Below are 6,587 nucleotides of genomic sequence, written 5' to 3' on the forward strand. Positions count from 1 at the left end.
ATTGGGGATGTCCGACCCTGTAGGGCATTGCCCAAGCCTTTGCCGGGGGTATATCCCTGGTTCCTGAGTATATTCTTAGCCTGGGGGGAGCAGTTTGACGTAAGCGTGACATCCATCTGAGTGAGGATGTCCCTTCCCCATAGAGACACTGGCAACTGCAACACAAATGGTTGGAAATGGCCCTGATGACCCTCCTCATCGCACCAGAACAGGGTTGAAGCACTAACCTGAGGAGCTGACACCATCCCCAGGCCTTGCAGCGTGTTATCTGCAGTGTTGGTGGGCCAGTTGGAGGGCCAATCCTTTCTAGAGATAATGGAACGGTCAGCTCCTGTGTCTAGGAGCCCTGTTATATTCTTGCCATTGACCTTAAGTGAGAGCATGGGCCTTTTATCAAGTATTATATGGAGTCCCTCGAAGACTTCCCCTGAGGAACCGAAACCTTGACTTTCTCTAATTTTCTGCTTTGAGGGGAATCTCTTGTGGAGACTGGGGAGCAGCAAGAGCTGCGCTATCTTGTCTCCTTTATTGATTACCATAGTACCCACAAGAGATTGAACCATAATTTTAATGTGTCCTGTGTAGTCTGAGTCTATGACCCCCGGAACTACTATGAGACCCCGAAGGGCCGTGGAGGATCTCCCGATCACCAGACCCACGGAATTTTCGGGTAACGGTCCCTTAAAGGTGGTTTCAACCACTTGAACACCCATATCAGGCACTAATATAAGTCTGGAGGCGACACTGAGGTCCACACCTGCTGACCCAGGGGTGGCCCTTGTTGAAGGCTGCCATCCTGAGCTGTCCTGTCTCTGGGGCGGGGGCCCGCCTGTGAAGGGGGCCCCCTCTGGCCGTTTTTTGGCCCTCTAGCATCTCGTCCACAAATACGGTTGGTTGCCCTGAGCATCAAAGACCGACCTACACTCCTCAGCTTTGTGTGATCCCCTCTTGCATCGCCCACAAACATATGGTTCTTCATTCCTAGGGCGAGGCCTAGCATCTGTATTGTTTGGGCAATGACGTTTAATGTGTCCTGGCTCCCCGCAGGCAAAACACCCTTTAGCCTTACATTCCCCTTCTAACCCGCGAGGTCCCCTCTGCTGTACAGCCGCGGCCAGGAGAGCAGCCACTCCCGAGTTGGAGAGCGGCCCCCCTATCTCTCTACATATCCTAATCCAGGCGTTGAGGTCCTTGTTCTTATGAGGAGCTATCGCTGCCTTGCACTCCTTTGTACATTGCTCAAAAATCAGCTGCCTTACCAGCGGTCGAGCCACTCCCGGATCAGAAAATATCTTATCGGCAGCATCTTGCATTCGGGCCACAAAGTCAACAAATGGCTCTGTGGTACCCTGAATTATTTTTGAAAGACACAAGGAGGCTGTTCCGGCACCACTTACCTGCTTCCAGGCGCGGAGCCCTATGGCGTTGATTTGTTCATAGACAGCGCCGGGGAACTGAGTCTGATCATCAGCGTGCCGACCTTCTCCCATAAGCATTTCCTTGTTCCACCCCCGGTTTCCCCGACTGGCGTTTCTCTCAGCCTGCTCTGCAGAGAACTCTGCGTACCAGGCTCGCCAATCCAGGTAACTACCCGAGGGCAGACACGCCTTTGCCAGCTGAATCCAGTCCGCGGGGGTGAGGGGCCCAGAAGACAGGTTCTCCAGCATGGCAATGGTGTAAGGCGCAGTCGGCCCAAAGGTTGTAACTGCATTTTTAAGTTCTCTAATCTGCTTTATCTCAAAAGGCTCCCATGCATTACGTCCCTGGCCCATAGCTACTTGTACAGGAAATATCCCGTAGGGGCCACTATCTATCCCAGGTGGTGGATGTACCTCATGAGACAAACGTCCCCCCTGCCAAAGCCGCCTGTAAAAATACCGACCCGCCGGCGGCGGAGCATAAGACGGCGGCCGTGATTGGGCGGAAAATGGGGGCCCGTGCATCACTTCCTGTTCTGGCGAAGAGGAAGGGAGCTCCCGGGCGGCCGCCTCGTGGCGAGGGATCGCTTCCGGGAACAGCCCCCAAGGTGGGGCGGAAGGCTTCGCCTTCCCTCTCGCGCCGGGGAGCGCTCAGGAGCTCTCTACTCCTCCGCAGACCAAGTTGAGCGGAGCGCAATTCACGGCGCAACGCTGGGAAAGAACCCTGCGACTCCTTATCGAGCGACTTAGGCTCCTGACAGCTGGTCTCTTTGGCCTCCTTGCCATTCAACTTTCCCTCGTCCTCGGAGTCAGACGACTCCGAGGCTAGAGCCCCGTCCTTCTCCTTAGCATCTTTGTTCCCCTTGACGGGCCCCTCTCGGGAGCTCCCCGACTGGGCCTGCTCAAATACCCTGCGTACTTTTGTAAGCTCTTGAGAGCTTTCTCCACAACCACCCTCGCTCTTAGTGTTGCTACCTAGCATGTTTCCCATCTTTTAATATGTTACTCACCGCGTGAGGCCCAAGGAATCCGCCACTTACGCGTGAGCCTGAGGGGAGTCTAAAAGCCCTGTAGGTGCGCGCCACCCAGAGCCCAGGCTTATCCCCAACTCACCTGTCTCGCAGCTCTGTACTGGAGCGTTGTCCGCTGTCACGTCTCGGGGGTGATCAGTCCCCGTGCGGGCCTCCAAATGTCGATGTCGCTCCCGGCCGGCAGGAAGGACACATGACAAAGCCTGGCAGTGGACAACCTTTTCTTTTATTTTCCTTCTCCGTACAGCCTGCCCTGGGATCGCTCCCAGCCGAAGCCTTCTTTGGTCCGCTCCCCGCGGCTCCTTCTGGGCTTCTACTTCCGGGCTTCTTCTTCCCCCCCAGGGGTGGCACCAGTATATATACGGATACAGTGTCCAATCATGTTAAAGTAAGCAAGGCAAGCTGATTGGCTAACATCATCAGTTGCCAGGCAGACTATATTGTTGAGCGGGTTGCTTACGCGGTAAGCAGGAAACTAACGTGCTCGATGGGAGGGGTAATCTACCTCAGGCTTTACTCTTTACTACAGGCCTCACGTCCGCCAAGTGAGGCGACCGGGCTCGGGGCTGCGGCTCCCAACACACCTCTTTCCCTTGAAAGCATGATTTCCTGTTGTGAGTTTGGAGGATTCTCCTAGACATGCAGATGATACACCTATATGGCTGGAAGACTTGTTGATTCTATTGCTATTTCCAATACATTTCCACATATAGTACAACATTTAAATTCCAAAATAAATCCAGAAAGAATGAATTATTACCTAATTTTGTGATGAGAAAACTGAAGCTTAAAACTTACTCAAGGTCAAAGCCACAAGGTCCGTAGCTCAGCAGCTAAAGGGTTGAGTCTTCTACAGTTAGGTCAGGATTGTTTTATTTTTAATTTTCAGCTCACTTAACAGTGAGATCATATTACAAACCGTTTTTTTACATTGGTTGTAAGAATTTCAGTACACTTTTCTTAGAAATAATAAAAGACCCAGACTGTCAGATCTTGCTCAGACAAATCAACTCTATTGAAGTCACACTATAACTGAATTATATTACAGCTCTAATAGCTATATGAACATTAGCCAAAGGCTATTACATTACTGAACTAACTCCTGGACATAGAGTGAAAATTCACCCATCTTTTCAGGGGAATCCATTTCTAACTAAAAAAGAAAAAGTACACTATCACATTATTCATCATTTCCTATGCAGGCTCTTTTTGATGGAACTTGATTAACTTTTAAATTGTTTTTAAATCTTAGGCCTTCTTGTACTAAGATCTAAAGATAAGTGCTGATTATAGTAATAATTATGAAGAAAAATGTAAATTCTTCATGGAATATTAACCTTAAACTTCGTAGCATAAAGATAAAAACACTGCTTCAGATTGTTTGGCTTCTTTATTAAGCAGTTGACCTTGATTATTAAATGGTGAGTTTGGATATCAAAAATGATTTAATTTTCCAGAATATAGAAGTTTACTATTTTGAAAGCAAGTAAAATTCTTCACTAAAAAGCAATAAAATGGCCCTGAATCAAGACCAGCAGTTTTTCTGAAGCTGTTGGTTTTAAGCAGGATCCTAATGTGATCTGTTGGCTGTTCCACAACTTTAGAAATGTATTGGCCAATTCATTAGAAAGAAACAACTTGCCCCACACTGGAAAGTCAGCCATGTGGGCCTGGAGGAGTGCAAGCCACAACCATGGAGGAGCACTGATGAGCACCCGACCAACATCTCTCCGCCACCCTGGGAATCTCTGATCAATGGGCGGAACTCAGGTGTCTGGCCCAGTTCCCTGCACTGCAGGACGGTTAGCCAATGCAGGAAACTCCCAGGATTCAGCAACTCACTGATTTGGAGGAACCGAGGAAAAGGTCAAGGTGATGGAGCAGGGTGCAGTCTCAGACCTCCAGTCCACCCACAACAAGTCTAGAAAGCATAGACACAAAATAAATTAAAGTCACACACCTGAAGTTTGAGATGATACTAACTGAAGTATATAGACAATTTAGTGCTTATATCGTTTAATTAATTTTGCATATCTATGTCTCACCCAGAACAAGGAGACATACACATAGAGGAAAGTAGATGCACTTGAAATTTCTCAGATGATGGCAACTAAAGTAAAGAAACAACTTAGTGCTTGTGCTGTTTGATTGACTTTGTGTGCCTGTGCCTGGGGGTCTGAGCAGTTATTTACAAGATAACAATGTGCATTACAATAACCATGGTTGATTTCCTTGTTTTTAAAATCCAGTATCTTGGGGGCTGGGGATTTAGCTCAGCGGCATAAGTACCTGCCTTGCAAGCAGGCGGTCCTGAGTTCGATCCCTGGTACCAATAAAAAATGAAAAAGACACAAAAAAAAAAATGTAAAAAAAAAAATCCAGTATCTTTCCCATTGTTTTGTGTTATTCTCTTTAAAATAAAAACAATAAAATTCATTAAAATTATCAGAAAATATATCACAGAAAATGTATCCATTCAAAACTGCCTGAGCTGCAGAGGCTTGTTTTGTTTGATCAAGAAATGAATGTGACTTTACAATCTGTATTGAACCATGAAGAGCTGGTCATTTAAAAAAAGCCATTAAAGTCCAAGTCTGAACAGCAGGCCTAAAATTGAAGGAAAATGCCCATCCTCTGGTAAAATGCCAGAGAACTGGCTTGGGGATGACCCCAAAGTAGATAGTGCATTTCCAAGGTCTCCTCTAACCTTTCAGGCAGCTCAGTTGACAAGACAAGAACTGGGCACCAGCTGGGGAACTCAGAACAGCAAAAACCATTTTGGGGTAGAAGAAGGAAGTGGGTCGAAAGCTGAGAATCTCAATAAATCAGCTGCCAATTGGGTAAAAACTGATCTGAACTTTAAAGTGCATTAAGTAGTTGGTACATGGGGTAGGTAAAATAACTACACTCCACAGAATGAAGGTAATTCAGAAAGAAATCTCTTATATACTCCATTTGATCTCTTTTGTTCCCCACTTGAGAATCAATACATAAGCCTTGGGCAGAGGACAAGACTTAAAACTACACATTCTCCAAAGGGAGTCCCCAAGCACAAGCCCAAATTATTGACATCTTTGGTTCCCAATTTTCAGGTTACCACTCAACAAAGAAAGATGACTTAAAAATCATCTTTTGTAGATATTACTAGATTTTAAATTGCCAATGTGTAGCAAGCTTTGTTGTTTTCTGTGTGATCATGTTGGCAAACAAATATTAAGTGGTTTCTACAAAGGTATATACGTCTTTGTTTTGTTTTACTTGCCAATGACAAATTTAATAAGGAAAAATAAAAAATAAAAAAAGACAGTATCTTAAAGCATACTCAAAATTTTGAAGAAAAAAATGTCTTCAAGGGCACAACTTGAAAATATATTTATGTCAGGAGTCTTGGATTTGGGGAAATTTGAAAGATATGTGAGGCTGATTGCAATGAGAAGGGACCAGATTGCTGCAAAATTGAGGTGGTGTTGGATCAGTGGACTTGCATAAGTTTTTGGTGGGGGGAGGAGAGAAAAGAGAGAGATTGGTTGAGGAACAATTTGTACACTGTTTTCATCCTTTGATCATATATATATATTTGCCTTCTTTCACCAATATTTTGCAAGTTTTCTGAGGTTCTCTTGACCACAACAGCAAAGGGCTGTAGCCTTTTAATAGCGTACAAGATGAAAAGAATCGGCCTCCAAAGAGACCCACTCCAAAGAGAGATTCAAAGTCTGTGGAGGACTTAGTGGTAATTTTAAATTCTGGTTACAAGAAATTCAGTACAAATTGGGGGAAGATGTTATCATCACTGAAGTAGAATTTAGTATTCATGGGTTGGTGGAAAGACTGTGACCTGCTCTCCTCATGTGCAAAACACTGTGACTGGAGGATGTCCCTCATTTTTGCGATTCAGACTCTGTTGTTTCTTGGTCTCATCTGGCAGAGGGTTCTGTGAGTGGACTACAAAAGGTCTTGATTGGAGAAGAAACACTACATAGTAATGACTTAGGATAATCTGGCACATGCCCCGCCTCTCCAAGACGGAAAAAACCTAGAACGGTTTGCAACGGTGTCAAAAAACCATCCAGACTGAAGTCTGCGTGCTGGCCTCCGATGGCCCCGCCCCTTAGCGTTCATTGGTTCCTAGTCCTGA

At 46.0% G+C, this 6,587-nt stretch overlaps 1 pseudogene; it reads left to right on the forward strand.

Moving 5' to 3' along the window:
• The first annotated feature begins 3,963 nt into the window (after nucleotides 1-3,963).
• Nucleotides 3,964-4,088, forward strand: LOC111754670 (small nucleolar RNA SNORA2/SNORA34 family; annotated as a pseudogene).
• Nucleotides 4,089-6,587: the final 2,499 nt, after the last annotated feature.

This window comes from Cavia porcellus, unplaced genomic scaffold, assembly GCF_034190915.1.
Source record: "Cavia porcellus strain 051 isolate PalLab524CR breed Dunkin Hartley unplaced genomic scaffold, mCavPor4.1 scaffold_10, whole genome shotgun sequence".
Taxonomy (NCBI): domain Eukaryota; kingdom Metazoa; phylum Chordata; class Mammalia; order Rodentia; family Caviidae; genus Cavia; species Cavia porcellus.